The following is a 20,431-nucleotide window of genomic DNA, read 5'->3' on the forward strand; positions in this document are numbered from 1 at the left end:
ATATACGAATGTATATACAAGCGCTGGGTAGACGCATCTCACTCTTCTCTCGAGAAGAAAGACTTACTCTAGATAAGTATGTTAGTGGCACATTGGCCAGCTACGAGTACACTCGGCAATCAAATTGTCGCATTTAAATGTATATATGTACATATATATCTGTATATGTATATATGTACACATATATATGTGTATGTATGTATATAACGCTTATAAATAAAAATAATATTAATATTAAGTTAATGTTATATGTTATAATATTTTTGTTGAATGTAAATAATAACAAAAAACATGTACAGAAAATCAAAAAAATATAAAAATATAAACGGAAGACATTAATCAGCGAGGTGTCAGCAATGCTATTTTTTTAAGTCTATGTTTTTGTTATAGTAATTTATCATTAATTTATTACTCTAAAACTTTTTATCTGTAGAATAAATTCTAGATATTAGTATAAAATAATAAGAGACTTATGTACGTATAAATAGAAAAGAGTAAGAAGTAAATAGTACAATATTAAAAACTCTGAACACTGTAATAATAACTTCAATGAAAGTAAAAATAAGAGTAAACAAATATTGTAAATGCACATTAGATACACAATATCATCTAATTGAAATAAGAAACAATATAGAGAGGAATAACTTGCTATACTAATTTGAAAAATAAGAAAGAAAGAAAGATTAGATATCATAAGGAATGAATTAAAATATTTAACTGCAATAAAATACACAAAATACAGTATTACATAAACAATCTGGAATTTAGTAGTGTGATACAGACGATAATAAGAACTGGGAATGTTGAGTTTGATTAAAATTTAGAGTTAAAATAAAAACGATAACTTATTGTTAGAGAGGATGAGAGATGTAAAATGCTAAAACATTATTTTAAATAATACAAAATACTTATTTGTTACTTACGTATTTGTTAGTTTTGCTTTGTTTTTTAACATTTGTATGATTAATACATAATTTTAATATTGTGTATATATGTATTGCATTCGCAATACATAAATTCGCAAAAGATTAATCTTAGAAGCTGCAAACAAAACAAAATAAAATAGATAAATTTACTTATTTATTAGATTTTCTTATTTTATAGTTATTTCTTTATTTTTTAATATCTGTATTATTAGTCACCTTAATATATGTTTTTCGATTTATGATTTATATGAAAATGTTTTGAATTACGATTTATAAATTTGCAAAAGATTAATCTTAGAAGCTACAAGCAAGATAGAACGAAATGGACATATACAAAAGACAAATGCACATATACACATGGAAAATAGACATACATAAGATAGAACGAAACAAACATATACACACATAACATAGAATATATACATAGCATACACATAATATATATTATTTCATTGTTTATATTTTATTTTAATATTTTATACATTTTTCGAGCGTATTTTCGTTACAGTGGTTTTTTAATATCTTTTTCAAAGAGTTAACATATTTTTAAAAATTTTGCGGATTACACTTTAAAAGAACTTAATAAAATCTGAAATTTTTATATAAAATGAGATTATCGTATGAACAAGATTACAAAGTTTAATTGTTTCTAATTTACACAAAATTATAACGTGGATATTGTATAAATAAACTGTAAACAAACGCTCGAAAAAAGATGAACTATTTTATTTATATTATTACTTTTGTTATATATATGTATATACATACATATATATTGTATTATATCTATAAATAAAAATTACTGTACTCTAAGCTTACCTGTATTTATACTTACAATTATGTTTTAATCTAAACAAACGATTATATATCAAAATAAATGATGAAATATCTTATCTTAAAATATTAATTTTTTGATAATTTGTGCTAACATAGAATATTTCCTTCAAAACAGAGTAAATTTAATCTAAAACATTTTTTTCAATGATCGATAATCGCCTGTAGAGATTAAATTTAATTACTAGCATATAAATTATTAGTATATATAAAATATATAAATATTAGTACGGTTTGAATTCATGTTGTACTGCGTGAAATTGTGGTTGTATCTTTCCATATTTCGTCCTTTGGTTCCAGTCTGCAAAACAATATTAATAATGTTTTAATATAAATATTTCTCTTACAAAGGTTAATATATTTCAATAGTTATATACATATATATATATACATATATATATATATATATATATATATACACACACAATATTATTATTGTTGATATTACTACGATAAAAGCGGTAAAAACATAGAAGAATATATATACATATATTTACATATAGAATAAATATAAAATTAGAAAAGCCACCTATATTCTACGGAAAAGTTAAGGAAATATTACAGAGAAATTTGTTTTTATTGTAAAATAGTAATATTGTACGTTGCGCAATTTTGCAGCAACTTTGTTTACTCGAGTAAATAGATTATTTTGCTATGAAGATAAGAGATCACAGATATATTTATTAAAATTTCTTTTTTATACGAACAATATATTGAGTTATGATGCCAGAGAAATGGATATATATGAGTTATTTTCTTGCAAAGAATATGTCAAAATAAATTAATTTTTAATATACTACTCGTATTCTATAGTATATAATTAAAATATGTCAAAGATTCTGTGTCTTTGGTTTGTATGGATTATAGAAAACTAATATAAACCTTGATCTTGAATTATCATAAAGTCAATTTTTATCTTTATTTTATTTAAAGTTTATCTTTATAAATAATATCAAAAAAGGAAGTTTTCTTGTATTTTATATCAGTCTGTGTAATCATTGATGCAAATAATGACATACAAAAATTAATATATTTTAATAATTAATTTGCAACAAAAAACTTATATGATTATTAATATATAATGAAAATTTATATTTCTTGTTTTACACATAAATGCAACATCATTAATTAGAAAGATAGAACATAAAATTCTACATATATGTACGCGCGCGCGCGCGCACGCACGCGCACACACACACACACACACACACACACACACACACACACACACACACACACACACATTATAATATATACACACACATTCATATATATATATACATATACATATATACACATCCATATATACACATTTACTTTTAAGCTCTATATACTATATATATATATATTGTATATACATATATAAATTTTATATTTACTTTTTGATAATGTTATCTTAATATTTTTATATATAGGGAAATAAAATAGTAATAATTTTAAAAAATATACAATTAATGTTGCAAGTGTATTGCTAAACTTGTACAAAAGATTTTATCAATGAATAAATGCATTATTCTCTTTTTTTAGCAAATATTTTAGTAAGAGTGAAAATGCTTTACAAAATATTTCGTATCTTATATATATGAAAATAAATTATATAAATAATTATCTTATAACTTAGTGATTTGTTTTTATCTATTAGGAAAAAGATGAAATAAAAAACTCGATGGTTTTATTTAAAACGAAGATGTAATTACATTTTTTGGTGCATCATTGCGCCTAGAATAAAATCGAATGCATATGAAAATTTGTTATATACCATTAAAAATTTTTCCTTTATTATATTATTTTAACTTTAATAAAACAGATAAATGTAATGTTAATGTCATATAATATTTAACATTGATATTAGATATTAGTGATTGCAACATATATTTAATATTCTCTTCTTAATAGAAGATAACTAGCGCTGTTAAGTTGTTATAACCATTGTTTTAAAATAACAAAACTGGAATGTAAAGATAAATGGAAATGAGCTTATAGAATGATTCACGAAATTGATCAAATATTTTAAACATTTCAAAAACTTACTTAGAAATCTATTATTTTTAAAATATATCATGTATTATGTATTCTTTTATTATAATATAACTATAACTATCTTTTTTATAAATTTATTCTCTCAAACATCTCTTTTTCTTTCTAGTTATATTAAAGCTTTTTCTAAAAAAAACACACATTTCAAAAACATTTAATCAATTTTGTGAATTGTTAAATTAGTTATGCAATTAATAACTAATAAATTAAGCATTATAATTATTAATATATTACATTGTTAATTGCTAATAATAATTTTTTCAATATTGCGAACAAAAGATTGATAAAGATTATTAGTATAAAGATTAGTAAAAAGGTGAATTGATATGTACATACACAAGTGCTTGTTACTAAAGTAAGTGTTCTAATAACAGTGTGTCTTTGCATTAGTATTATTAACGTTAAATTAGTGTGTCAAACAACTTTAAATGCTATAATTTATGTGTATATTAGTATTTATGCATAAAGCTTTTTTAAAAATTTTTATTTAATTATTATAGCAGTAGCTAATTAATATAATAATACTCACCTGTATTAAATTATATTTATTAATTATTTCAATGATATATTAATTACTTTTTACTTACTTATAATCATATTACTTCATGTCAAGTTCATATTATTTAAATGAATGATTTCTAGACAATGTACAATCATGGACACAGAGGTTGCGATACTTTTTTTTTTAAGTTTAAAAATATGCAAAATTCAGGATGCGAATCATTGTCATGTGTTTATGCGCGATAAATGATCATGATGTTGTCAAATTTGCATATATAGTGTGCAATATAAATTTAAATGCCGTGGAAAATTTATAATAAATAAACATTAAATTTAAATAAATATAAAGTGTCGCAAACTTCTGTTGTGTCCACGACTGTACACAGACGATACTGTGTAACACAATGCTTTGCAACTATGACACAAATCGACACTGTATCACAGTGTATGACTATGTTCCGTTGCTGTAGAGCACTCTAATATTCTGCTTTTTTCATTAAAGCCAGTATTTCCTTATTGCAGTTACATTGAATTATAATATCAAAAACGAGAAATGATGTAAATTTTTTTTGTAAGATTTGTCAAAATGAATTAATTTTATCATTCGCATTTGATGATATAAATTTATACCGGACATTTTTCAATATCCTGCGTTAATAAAGGCAATTCAATTTGCATGTGTCATTAACGAAAATAAATCTTAATTAGAAATTTCACACAAATCAAATTTATATTTATTTATCAATCTGCGAATTAAAAAGAAAGTTTTCGATATATTTTATCAATATAAAACAAATATATTTATTTTGATATTTCATAAGAAAAAAGTTTATACGATTTTTCATTTTAATATAACTGCAATGAAGAGCCAGGAGCCTTAACATATGACTCTAATTATAAATCACTGAAGTTTCACTACAAGAAATAGATTTTTTTTGTACCAAAAACAAATAAATTTTATATTAATCACAAATTTTATAATATTACCCTCAATCTATTTGTTAATAAATTGTGAAAACATTATACATATGTCTTTCGATATAACATCGAGAGGAATAGCATATTTTGTTATAATTTATTAACAAATAGGTTGAAGGTAATATGAAGTTTGATTAATATAAAATTTTTATTTGAAAAATTTACATCTTATTCCTAAATATATGTATAGCAAAATAATATTCACCGTTTACCATCAATCGTTTTCAATAAGAATAAACTTCAATCGATGACAAGGTCTCGGACGGCCAAATTAATTTGATAAAAGTGAAATAAATATAAGTCTCCCCCTTCTCTTCCCCAACGCGCAACATTTTATATATCGATAACATGAGAAAATAAAACAAAAATTACAATATTGATATAAAATAAAATAACAGAGATAATTACATAAAAATAAAAAGCAATAAAATATGCAAGAAAAAAACGACAAATCAGAAAAGGACAGATATTAAATAATAGATATGTTTCATAAAATTTGCGAATATTGTATGCACTAGCGAATTTTGAAGTCGATAATGGGGAAGGGTTTCTACAAAATTATTGGTTTAATAGTGAAAATATTTTCGTAAATCGAATTATAATTATTTTTTTAATTTAGAAGGGGGGGGTTTGATCCCAAACCCTCCCCCCCAGGATCCGCCAGTGATTGCATGTATATATTTTGTGTGAAGGATAACAAAAAGTGGAGGTTTCAATACGAAGAGAAAAAATATATAAATAAATAAGTGAAAAAAATAAATAAAATATAAATTTGGTTCTCTTCCGGATTTACAGCTGTTGCTGTATGACAATCGATAAACTGTCATATCCATCTGCCAGACTACAACTACCCACAAGAGGATATTTATTCTATTCACGCGTAAGCGCTTTTTTTTGCACGAGAGGTATATAAATGATGATGATGCTGATGATGATAGGTGCTTGCAGAAGCGACAGATACTACCAACACGGCGTGGCTGATATGCATGTTTCTCATGACGTGCTCGCGCAGCCACGCGGATATGTCAATCGGAACAGAAGGAAGAAAGGATATCGAATTTAAGCTTTTCGCACAGCAGGATGTGCTAAAAGCTTAAACTCGAGATATCCTTTCTTCCTTCTGTTCCGATTGACATATCCGCGTGGTTGCGCGAGCACGTCATGAGAAACATGCATATCAGCCACGCCGTCTTGGTAGTACCTGTCGCTCCCGCAAGCACCTATCATCATCATCATCATCATCATCATCATCATTACCATACCCCTCTCGCGAAACCCCGCTCTTCGCGCTCGACTTCGGACGCGCCAAGTCCGTCCTTGTCGTCGGTTAAAGTCCGTCCTTGTCAAGTGTAAACGATCGACGGTAAACGCTTTGAAGTAGGCTCTCCCACTGTGGGCCCCCCGAGACTTATAAAGCGAGTAGATGGGGGGCCTCTCGCCGTGACGTGTTGCCGTGTACCGTTATCCAATGGCGTGGACGTGTCTCGCACCATCGGACGGTGGGCTCACAAGCGACGATCGATCGGGCCCGCTTTTTCGGGCCTACGTCAATGTTTCAGTGAGCCACTTATCAATGGGATCACCAGGTATCCGTGCGGCGCGACAAATTCGGCCGTAGCTCTGCGTGGAGCCGTTTGATGTTTACGACTCTGCTCCGTGTTTACGAAGGCACATGCGAAAGAATGCCTCTTCCTCTTTAAAATTCAAAATGCGTCATTATACTACCACGCCAAATATTCTTATAGGTATGTTTACTTATAATTGTATTTTCTAGTCTATTCTATTCTAGATTTATTCTATTCTATTTCGTAGATTTTTTGAGATTCTTTATTTCGAGTTTTTTTATTATTTATCGCATTACATAGGATGACAAAATATTTTAATTGAAAATATTCCTAAAATTTATCTTAAAATAATTTTAAGTAGAAAATATCATATAAACTTGAGTCTAATTTGCAATTGTTATAAAACATTCTGAAAAAATATTTTTTATAATTCTTCATATTGTTAGTATTATAGATGATCAACTTTCCAATAGAACTTGCAATAAAATAATTATAAAATTTATAATATTACTATACAAATATTGTATATAGTAATATTATAATTTTATAATTATTTTGTTGCAAGTTCTCTCTCTATTAGAAAGTTAATCTATAATACTGACAATGTAAAGAATTATAAAAAATATTTTTTACTATATTGCTTCAATTACAAATATTACTTTAATAGTAACATTAATTATAATTATTAAAACAATTATTATATGTATATATATAATAATGTATATAATTAATTATATATACGTAATATTGTATATAATAATGTATAATGTGCATGTATATGTATATATATGTGTGTGTATACAATATGTATATTTTAATGTATATAATATGAATGTATAATGTGATAGTGTGTCACATGATATTAAGAATTGTTAGAGACAGTCTTCAAATAACATTTCTTATTCATATTTATTCTCAGTAGATGTAAAATTTATCGCAACATTTTTCAAAATCTCGCGATAAGTAATTCTCTCGTTATAGATCTTGCATGTCTGACTTATATGTCTGTCTTCTACTTAACGCTTCATAAGCTAAAAGTTTCTTTGATTTATAAATGGAACAAGCACATTTATCTTTATTTGATTTATGTTCTCGTTTGTTTTTAATGTCTGTGTTATAAAATTGAGAATCTTTGTCGAATTTTTAATCAGCATTTAATTAATAATTGTAATAATTATAATCTAATTTCTGGAATACAGAGAAAATCACCCATCAATTATGTTTATTCTAGTAGTTTTAATAGTAAAAAAATATCTTTCCGTTTATAAACGTGAATATAAAATACAAAATAAAATAAACAAACAAATAAATAAATAAATAAATATATTGTAATTGGTCTAAATATTCCGCATGTAACAAAAGATATTTTAAGAGTCGATCAGGTCTATTTATTTAAAAAATGTTAACGTCTCAATATATAAATTTAAGATAATTTTTGGTATTTTGCATTTTTTATAATTTCTTCTATAGGATTTCAATATTTTGCCAGGGCAGAATGAAATGTCCATCCATTGGTGCGTAGTCACGCATTCCATGTACACGTGTACCCGCGTGCACGCGGAGATACCTGCATCATTCCATTTATACGTCCATCTGTCCGTCCTTTCATCGGGCCCCCCGTCCAAGGGGGGGCCGCCGCGCCGCTCGCGAATATCCGTGCCGTGACTACACGCCGAAACCATACCGCGCTCGCGCCTCGAGCTCGCGCGCAGTGGGGCAGCCGAAGTAGGCCGGAGCACCGTTACAGCCGGCTGCACGGCCGAAGCCTACGCAAATCGACTTGATTTTGCCCGAATGGCTTTCCTTTTCGTTGTGAAAAATGGCGCGTGCGAGCCGCGGTTTCCGCGCCGACCCACTTCTGCGCGAGCGACCATGCGTGCGATTTTCCTCGCAATTCCCGCGCGCGCCCACACTTGTTCGCACGTGACCATAGGCCGCGTCGCGCTATATATCGTCTTTCCGGTCCCCCTGTTAGAATTAACATCCGCATTTTTTCGGTACAAGTATATATACTAGTATGTATATCGGTAGATATATTTGCGGTAGAATTTTAGAGTTTTAAATGTACAAATTATTTTTTTCGAATTGTTTTTTATTTTTAATTGATATAATTTGATGTAATATTTTTTAATTGCAGCAATTTCTTTTCGCGTAAAAAAAATTAATAAAATTTAAAATTTAATCTCCGTATCATCCCGCGAGCAGCCGGAAGAGACGCGGCCGCAACAACGCGCGGCACACTTGTTCGTGCGGTGACTATGCCCGGCTAAACTATATCGGCACGTATACTGGAGAACGGAAGTAGGCCGAGGCACCGTTACCGGGTAGCCGAGAAGCTCGGGAGGCCTACGCAAGACCAGTCAGATTTTGCTAAGCGTTCGAAGGAGCCGACCAGCCGACATATGCACATACGTACATTCGCACACATACAATCGCGGCTTTCCTTTTCGTTACGAAAAATGGCGCCTGCGAAACGCGGTTCCCCGTGAATGACCTACATCGGTCAAACGAGTCACGCTCGCGCGCGAGAGCGTCTTCGTCCTCGCGCGCCTCGTTGGCGGGCGACCGGTTGGGAACCGCTCGGTACCCGTGACCCACACACCGTAGCACGCAGAACCAGACGCGACCAAACGTGAAATTCATTTCCATACTTCCGTGTCCGGCTGTACGCGCAATGGATCTTTTCGCCTCGTTACGCAGCAGCGACGGACAACGCGTTCGTCCGTCCCCAATCACTTAACGCGCGCTTTTTTTTTTAATGTCGTTTTCTTTTTTAATTAATAAATGCGGAAGACATGATCGTTTCTTCAACGTTTTGCATTTAAGATTACGGATTAAATTTTTTTATAAAAATAATTTATTATTTTTTTTTCACTCGGAATTAAGACTGAATGTATATCATTTTTAATATTTTTTATTTATTGTGTGTGTGACCGTTACAATAATATTTAACGAAATAATGATGTAAAATAAAATAATTGTTATTTATCAATATTAATAACGTAAAAAAATTATAGAAAAGAGACAGATTTTACGTATGTCAAATTCGAGATTGCATTTATCAATTAAATAATCTAAAATTGCAAAAATCCTAAATTTTATAATGCCACAATTAAAAACAAAAATATTGCAACAAATGAAGATATAATCTGCTTGTTCTATTTACAAATAAAATAAAAATTGAACTTGTAAGTAGAAAACACACATTTAAGTCAGACATGTCGGACCTATATTGAGATATACATAGAAAATCACGGATTTTCTTTAGAAACTTTATTTTATCTGCTGAAAATAAAGAGTTAGTGCAAAATTTAAAGATAAATATAAGAAAAAAATATTTCTAGAATTGTGCCTTTGTGCACAAGAATGCAAATGATATTAGTACACGCATTAATCGATTATATGGTACTTTAGCATTAATTCCTTACAAAATAGATAAACGAAATGAGGGTATTATCTTTTATCTATTATAACAGTATATTTGAGAGCGGTTATTTTTAGCGGGTCATTAATGGTACTCTGTAAGTACCAACAGTTATTTATGGGCATATGAGAAAAAATGCTATCTAGATATTACTACATTTTTAATTATTCTCAATTAATTATCATTCTATGATTTTCGAAATGCGTCCATTTGCACAAGTCGATAAAGCATCTTTAATCGAACATCAGAGCATTATGATTTCAGATAATTTCATTTTTATATTTGTTTCATATTCTGTAAAATGAGCAACAAGAATTCTAAATAATTGCTTGCCAGTTTTAATCGTATATGTTAATAGATAGCGTAAGTGATTTTTAATGTTCCATAGTAATTTAGAATTTGACAATAAGTCATTAGGATTCCGCGAAATGAAATTATTTACGAAACACAAATTAAAAATATATCTTTTCATAAATGGAATATTAAAGAATTTATACACGCGCTTTGCTGTAAAATCGAGTATTTTGCTAATATTTGTGAAGATTTTTATAGAAATTGAAATAGAATAGAAAAATAGAGACACGATATATTGTGTTCTAAAAAATATTCAGGAAATGTTAAAAAAAAAAAATATATGATTAATTGCATGTCAGTTTAATTACGTATGCCTTTTATTAGGTCCAATAAGTCTTTTCCCTTCAATTTTTTCTATTTCCAGTTTGATAAAAAACTTCAGAAATCTCAGCAGGATACCTGATGTATTTTATAGTGTAAATTCTTTGAAATTCTATTCCATCCTAATAAAAAGATATAAAGATAAAAAATATTTTACCCGCCCACTATTGAAAACTAAACGCTCAAGTTTAATAACGAATCTTATAGAACGATAAATTTTCAATAAGGTTTTAAATATTATAGAATTTTTTGCAGGTTTTGATAAATACGAGATAATATTATACATATACACAGATTATATAACTTATTAACAAAATTATACTTTAAATTTAATATAATTTACCCTAGAAAGTGTGTGACCTCTTTTCGTATTTGACCGATGACATTTGTTTCTTTCGTCGAAATTTCGAGCTATAAATTTTTCTAATTAAAAAATATAATCTGAATGTTGATCAATATAGATGTGCAAAAGGATTGCCATAGTATCTCAAGATTTTATTAAAATGCAAGTATACATATCGCTCTTGTTAAATTGACAAAATTAAGTAAGAAATTAACTTAAAAATGATTCGCGATCAAATTAATTATTTTCGCGAACAAATTAAATTTAAGATTAAAATAGGTCCAGAAAATTCAAATAATATTTCAAAATGAATAATTTTGATTATGAAAAAGCTCGAGAAATCATATTATGATTACACGAGGAATTTCTTCTGATCATATTGTCTGTTATTGTCCGACTTTTGCCTGAATGTTGATATCAAAAGGATCTAGTCGCGGCTCGATACTTATATAGATGCGTACGCGAAGCAACCTGGTACCGCTTCGTCGTCAGAGAAAGTGCGACGACCCTTAAGGTAAAGGTTAAATTAAAGACGATGAGGACAGAGACGACGTCGAGGAAGTACGCGCGGATTGGTGGACATTCGCATAGCTGCGGTTGAGGCATCGAAACAGCACTGGTCTATCGACATTTCATAGCACTTTCGCTGCAAGGACAAGTAGCGTACATACGAAGCGAATCTCCGAGCGCATTATTAGAAAACTCCAGAGAAATATAGACCAACATCGGACCGAATAACATACAAATTAAAAAACCGGAATAATTTATAAAGAAAGCCATCTAATTGATCCCTAGAAGTTAAACGTCGAATATTTTTTCAACATCTTTTCTAATCTTTCTCGTTTTCTTCATTTTTCTTTATTTTTTCTTATTCTCGTCTGCAATTTCTTTAAACTGATAAACTGTGCATTAGAAATTCTAAAGAGGATAGAAAGAGACGATAGAAGAGATTACGAAAATTTATACAAAAAAAGAAGAATCACAATGGATCATGAAATGTACATGTTTCCATATACAGATTCTTGCGGATGACCATAAAGATCCTTGCGAATCCGTAGATCTCCGCGAAGACCACCGCGAACGGCGGCCACTGCGGAGTCCCGTAGACCCGTCTATGGACGACCATGAGCGACCGTGGAGGCAAACGCGATATCTATAGCCTCTGCGGAACCGACGAGTCGGAAGACCTCCCCACCTCAGTTGGAGTACCGGTTAATGTGGTACACTGACCTACTCTCTAGTCACTGCTGCAACAGTGAGAACACCCCGCCATACTGTTGTTCCGCCGTCCTTCTCTCGCAGGAACGGCGCTACTTTTTCTCTTTCTCGTCTTTCCTCTCTCTTTCCTTGTCTATCCCGCATTCCCTTTCTGCTTCTATTTCTTGCCGTTTCTTTCTCATACCTCTCTTTCTTTCTATCTCTTTGTCTTTTTTCTCTTTCTCTATCTCTCCCTTTGCTTTTGTAAAATTACATCGACCGTTTTACGAAACGATGTCGGTAAAATAATTGACCCACAAAGAATAATATCTTTATTGGTTTTACGTATAACATAAATTTAAAAAATTAATTGGCTATTTTACATATAATATATTTTTTTTAAGGAAATCATCATAAGTGCATCGAAAGCTTCGTCTGTGTATAAACGAATGTACACGCAATTTTATTGTAGGATATATAACTTCATAAATTTAATTATATCTAATTTAAATGTATCTATAATATAATAAAATGTTCAACATAGAGAGAATTATGAATATTTCGAACATTTATATTAAAATTTTCTTTTTTAAATAATATATTTTTTAAAGATTATATACTATTAATTGATATTTTTTTCTAAATTGTATTAATGAATATTAAATCTTTAAACTTTACTTATTTTTATAATTGCTTCCATCAAAGAAATTCTTTTCAAGCGTATTATATAACATTTAACCAGCCAAATTTACAATTTATAACACAAATATAGTAAAATAAAGTATATCTTTACTGCTTAAGATATTTTCTATATTGGTACCAATATATCTTATATTAATATAAAGAATATCTTAGCATATGATGAAGAAACTTTAGTAAAACATTTTACAACCAAATCTAATGAGAGTTATTGTTTATCAAAGAAATACAATAGAAATAGAGACCTCGTTCTGCTGCATTAACTATGCGATGAGAAGTGCAATATGTGAGAGAATGAGACATATCTCGCTGAACGCCATCGTCTTAAATATCTCGAATATCTGACTGCTGTGTAATAGTCTAGCACGATAATATATAATTTCGAACTCATTATTTACAAAGAGACAACCTACTAAAGTGTTTGAGAAACAGAAACTAATGATGTTTATTTATGTGGATATTTTCGGATAAATCTCTATCGTTATTATCATTTAATGGTCTAGAATCTAGAAAAAATATTCCAGCTTATGAGCGAATCTAGTAAAGGAGACGAAATTAGCAGACAATATTAATATTGTCAAATTGAATGTATGTGCAAGAAATGATTCTGTAGCTAGCTATTCATCAACATTCCATGTACGATTACATGATCACTTTCCGATTTACAAAATCGATTCTCCATTAAAATATTAATTGAACAATCCCTATACCGCGTGCAAAGATAATTCTTGATCAAAATCGAACTATATAACGAACAGAAGAGAATCATTGCATAAAATGCATGTGCCACTAGAAATCGACGACCTGACACTGAGATTGTCCCGAGTCAGTCGTAGATTGGCATCGAGGTGCAACGAACCGCCTTGCGAGTCTACAACCTCGAGCAACAAGTCGAATCCCCACTAGCGAACAGCCGAGGAAGTCATTCCGGAGAAATTTCACCGCAAACTTAGCAGCCTCTGTCGTCGTCATTGCCATAGTTTAGATAGTTCACGTCGTCATCGTCATCGGTGCTCAAATACTTAATAGGTGAATTGGCTTTTGCAAGTTGCCAAAGAATCATTCAAAAAATATACAGATATCGTAAAGTGTATGTACGTGTGCGTCTATATATACATATATGTATATAAAGAGAGAGAGAGAGAGGGAGAGGAGGGAAAGAAAGATAATTGTATGTGTGTGTTCTTGCTTGCAAAAATTTGAACAATTTTCAAACGATATGCTTGTAGAGATAAGAAATGATAGCGCGCATCACAAAATTTTGGTTACCATGCACAGTTTACACAAACTCACATACTATCGCATGTTATGGCAACATAAAATCTTAAAATATATTTAAAATATATAAATATATATTTAAAATATATAAATATATATTTAAAATATATTTAAAAGCGTATCGTATATTAATTTGTATGAAAATTAATTTCGTGATCTTGATCAAAAGAATTTATTCGGATAATTCCTAAGAAGAAATTTTATATTCTCCAGAGACGTGAAATCTTTTCATCTTCTCAAAAATTGCGCAAGAAAAAATGCCACTGAAATTGCTTTTTGGCAAAATATTAATAAATTACTTTTTCTTTCAAAAAATATGAAACGTAATAAAATAGCACATATATTTTTTAAATTTTTTATTTATTTTTATTATTTTTTTTAATCAAAAGTATCGCAATATTCTCTCTCTCTCTTTACGACCCAATTTTGATCAAGTAATCTTTTGTATCAATTCTAAGTTCCGTTATTATATACATGTTGGCCTCTAAAGTCAAATATACAATACATTATACAATATTCTCAAAACGGAAAAAAAATATAAAGATACAACATTGACTGGCAATTTCTTTTAACTCAGAAGGAGTTATTATTTAATTTATTTACTTTTTATTTAACATTGTCAAATTTTATCGTTTTAAAAACTTTTACTTATGTTAAAAATATTTTTAAAAATTATACAAGTTATTAAAGCATAAAAAATAAACTTTTATTTGTGAATAAAAAAATATTTTATTTGAATAAAAACTGCCATCGATTTAGTTCAATTAAGAAATTGCTATAAACGAATACAGAATTAATCTCTTCGTTTTTAACACAAGTTTTGATTGCCAGATTTCTAGAATCTTTGAGACTTGTTACTGGGTCAAAGATCGGTAATAGTGCTCTCTAAAAGAAGAATTTCTTCCCCTCTCAGAATTTCCAAATACGTTTGAATCTAAACTTGACCTAGTCTCAAGTGTGATTTACGATAACGGAAAGCGTGATATGGGCTCTGATCAATTCGATGCTGTCGCAAAATTATCGACTTGTGCGCACAAATAGACGGTTACTTATCGTGAGTAGCGAACGAAGTTCTATCGTTAGAAAGCGTGGTAATTCAAGTGACGTATGTGGCACAAGAAGTACCAGACGACAACCGATTCGTAAAATTATGGAACACCACCGTCACCAAAGCTTATTGGTATTCTCAATTCAAAATCTGTATTCTTACCATATTCTCTATGCAAATTCAGACGCAATGTCAATATCACAAATTGCATCATTGGATTACTTTCTGTCATGTCAGTTGCATTTCCCATTAGAGATATTATACTATTATCGTAATATTATTCAATAATATTATATAATCAATTTTCAATTTTAATTATTGATGTTTTTTCCCCTTTTCTTACAAAAATATCTTAATTCTATTTGCTAAATTATTATACTAATAACTTATTTATACACAATAAAATCTTTTTCATGCAAAACTTTCTTTCTTAAAAAGAGACTTCAAACAAAAATTATAAAATTTATAACATATTTATATTTTTTTAATTTGAAAAACGTGCAAAATGATTTTGTATGATAAATCATAGAATTCAACGGCTGTTAACATATAAATACAATATCCAGCATATAGCAATTTAAGATAATTTAAGTTACAGAAGAAATTATGTATATTTGTATCACTTTTATTTCTTCAATAGAATTTTATATCTTTTATAGATATTTCGATAATCGCTATCGAAATCAATGATTGTCATCGCACATTGATCATCGTCGATTATAAAAAATCATTTAAACTTAAAAAAGAACAGATTATAATTATATTTCTCAAATTTCAAAGTAATTTCTCGAGAGCAACTCCTCTCATATAAAAAAATTAACTATTTTATATCGTCAACTTATTTTTTTATAAAAAAATTACTCCTATTTTTGGTTGTATCATCAGTTCGGAGAAACCTTGTCTGCGGGCACGTATGTGCTGTCGCACTCTGACCCTTGCTTTCGACACACCTGTTGAGATGCTTCAAGATGCATTACATCTTGCACCCTTATGTTATCTATACAATTTTATCAATAAGTGCATATTTTTATTATATGATAATTGCTTGTGTTTATACCGCATATCAACACGTATGTGGAAAATATGATATTTCAAGATAGAGCTTTGAAAGAACTTTGAAAGAACTTTGAAAGGTGATAGTATTTGATGGTAATCGACTTACCTATATTCTAGAATTTAGCGGTCTAAGTACCCAGGTAAGATATCGGTGTATCTTCTCGACTTCAGAGGACTACCTGTTGTATATCTATCCAAAGCACAATGCACACAGTGTGTCACTCGATCAGCATCCTCACACGCACTAATTCGGTCTCACGGATCACGCGCGAGAAGATAACATAGTTTACCACTATCACTGGCAAGAAAAATCCGAAACAAGGTCATGCAAATGTTCCCCGTACTGTTGCGATATAATGATATCTCGTTCGCGGTGCGCGAAATGATTGTACATACCCTAAACACCCTACTGATGTCACAAGAACAGAAGACATCTCACGAAATCACCATGGTAAAGATCGGGACTTATCAGTCTTCAAAGTGATCGAAGTAGACCGAGTCTGTTAACAGTGCGACGCGTGAACCCTAACTGTGTTGGGTCTTACTCTGGGCCTGCCTCATGCGGCAGGACTCCCCCACTCGAGTACAGTGTTCTCTCAAAGGTAAGAGAACTTCTCCCGCTCCTTTCGCACTATACGTCATCAGCGCCCATTCGCTGTTTGGAATACTCTTCCGCTATTGTAGCGATATATATATATTTTTCCACCACTCTAGCATACCACCCTCTAATATCTCTCTAATAGTCTCTAATGTGTCTCTCATGTAAAGTGTCGCGCATGAACAGAACGCCCTTTAGGACTGATTCCGAATTCTTATTGGTTTCCCTAAGTTCATTCATCAACCAATCAGGACATAGACATCTTTATCGAAAAGAAACAATCGTAGTGACTCCCTGAAACACAAACGATATATTTTCATTTGTAAAATTCAATAGAAGAATACGCTCTTCATAAATAGATAGGTAAAAGAAAAGAAGGAATATACACAAAGAGTACATTTTAGTCGCAAAAAGGTCTAAATATTTTTCAAGATTTTTATAAAATTTGAATAGATCTGAAAATATATAATGTCATTTTATTATATATTATTTTATATAATATATTGTATGTGTGATATTACACAGGTATATTATAATATATTGTATAATAAATTTAGTTATTTGTTATCTAAGATTTATTTTATATAATAATAAAATATATTTATTATATTATTTAAATTAATTTAATATTAATATTTAATTTAAAAAATTTGTTTATAATTTACGTTTAAATATATTAGCTTTTTTGTAAAAAAAACTTTTTGACACACGATACATATATATACATATATAATTAATAGTAGAAATTTTAAGTTTGAACATTTCTCATTATTTTGATTGTTCGGCTGGTAGAATTTTGTACACGGGAATGAAATTATTAGGTCGAAAAAATAAGAACGGTTCGCGATGACGATTCGAGCGAATCGATTCGCTTTCGACGCAAATCTTTTCGTTTTGAGCATTTTATAGTATTAATGACATAGTAGACGGAAAAAAATACTCAATACATTCAAATAAAAATTTAAACGAAAAAAAAAATGGAAAATGCATTTTGTGCATTTTTTAACAACGCAACATATATATCCCGCTATAAATTTATATTGACCAACAAAGGAATTCATTCTTCTTGCGGCGCGTTCGCGTTTTGAGTTTAATTGGCAGAAACAAGATTTCGAAATGTTACACAGTTACCTTCACTAATAACTTGCACGATGAGAGAGAAGGCGGTTAACGAAGAAAAAAAATATGAAGAAGCAAACAAATACAGAGCATGTTGATAGGTAAAAGGATGTTTTTTTATATATAAATGATGCCATTCTCTTATATACATGTATTAAACATCGTTAATTTATTCTGATATATAAAAAATTGATGAGAGAGCATAATCACATCTCACAGAGCCTAAAAAATGTAGAAAATACTATATACGAGATTTAAAATATATGTATATTTATTATTATATTATTTATAATATAATATATACATTTTTTATCTTTCTTTCTGATAAAATTCTTTATCATTCTTTCTGATAAAATTCTATCTTCTATACTTTGATACTTCTCTTCTGTGCTTTTATAAATATGCACGTATCTCTATGTACGTATATTAAAATTACCTTATTAGTAATTTCTATATCTGGTGTTAGGCATAATGTTATTTTCGATCAAATTTATCGTAGATATTCATCGTGACTAATGGTTAAATAATTCAAAATTATTACAATTTTATTACATATTGATTTAATACAAATTATTATTTTAGCATTCAATCTCATCTGTTTAATCTTCTATTCATACCAAACGTTTATAAATGTCAAACTACTCACAATTAGACAGAATTCTGTGTCACTAATGCACGAATATAAATACAATGAAAACATGCGCCGAATATACGAATATGCCTAAGGACGCTAGATATTGAAACCATTAAGGGCCAATTTCACCAACGTCGGTTAACTTTAACCTCCGGTTAAACTATATCTTTGTCTCTTTTTAAGAACATATCTGAAAAGAGACAAAGATATGGTTTAACCGGAGATTAAAGTTAACCGACGTTGGTGAAATTGGCCCTAAGGCAGGTATGTCAAACTCATTTTTCATCATAAGCTACATGAATTATTTGGCATTAAGCTGAGGGCCGCATGTTTTCAATATTCAAAAAATTAATAAAATACCATTTTTTAAAGGCCTATTTTTTTCAAAAGATCTTTTTTTCTCAAATTCTGTTTTTTTAAAAGATTTTCAAGAAGTCTCGGCGGGCCGCTTTTGCGTTAGCGGCCCGCGTGTTTGAGATGCCTGCATTATTAGTCATTGTTTTACTAAGACATGAACCCTAATGTATAAATCCTAATGTATAACTGAATCATTTAGCAAAAATGATAGGATTGTATTCTCTAATGGCCAATATATGCATTTCCTAGATATGCCCCGATGTACACTAAATTATGCTCTGAGAGAGATATGCGATAAATTTATTTATATATATTTCTATTATATACTTTCTATTTCTGGTTACACATATTATATATGTATATTTCTGGTCATAAATTACAATAAAAATTAACTAACTACTATTAAAATCTGCTGTTTATAATTTAAAATCAAATATTATCAATATTTCACAAAATATTTTTACATATTTCTCGATATTCACACACACACACACACACACACACACACACACACACACACACACACACACACACATATATATATAAATCAAATTCTGTTTTTTAAAGAGATTTTCAAGAAGTCTCAGCGGGTCGTTTTTTCGTTAGCGGACTGCGTGTTTGACATTCCTGCATTATTAGTCATTGTTTTATTAAGACACTATTGAACCCTAACGTATAACCCTAATGTATAACTGAATCATTTAGTAAGAATAATAGGATTGTATTCTCTAATGGCTAATATATTAATTTCCTAGATAGGCCCTGATATACACTAAATTATGCTCTGAGAGAGATATGCGATAAATTTATTTATATTATATTTCTGGTCATACTTTCTATTTCTGGTCACATAAATTACAATAAAAATTAACTAAAATCTGTTTATAATTTAAAATCAAATATTATCAATATTTCACACAATATTTTTACATACTTCTCAATATTCACATATATGTATATGTATATATGTATATATAATATATAAATATAAAATTGATTTTTTTGTGTGTACAACTGTAGGCGTTACTTTGAGATATACTGTTTTATTTAAGGATGCTTTCTGATTATTTTTACTTTAGTGTATTTTGTTAAAAAATACATGCGTATTTAGGGGCTGTGGAACTGCATTTAATTAACGCCGCCATTATTAAGGCTGCTTGCT

The sequence above is a fragment of the Prenolepis imparis genome, unplaced genomic scaffold (assembly GCF_030444845.1).
Source record: "Prenolepis imparis isolate NDT839.2.m4 unplaced genomic scaffold, iyPreImpa1.0 SCAF_2, whole genome shotgun sequence".
Taxonomy (NCBI): Eukaryota; Metazoa; Arthropoda; class Insecta; order Hymenoptera; family Formicidae; genus Prenolepis; species Prenolepis imparis.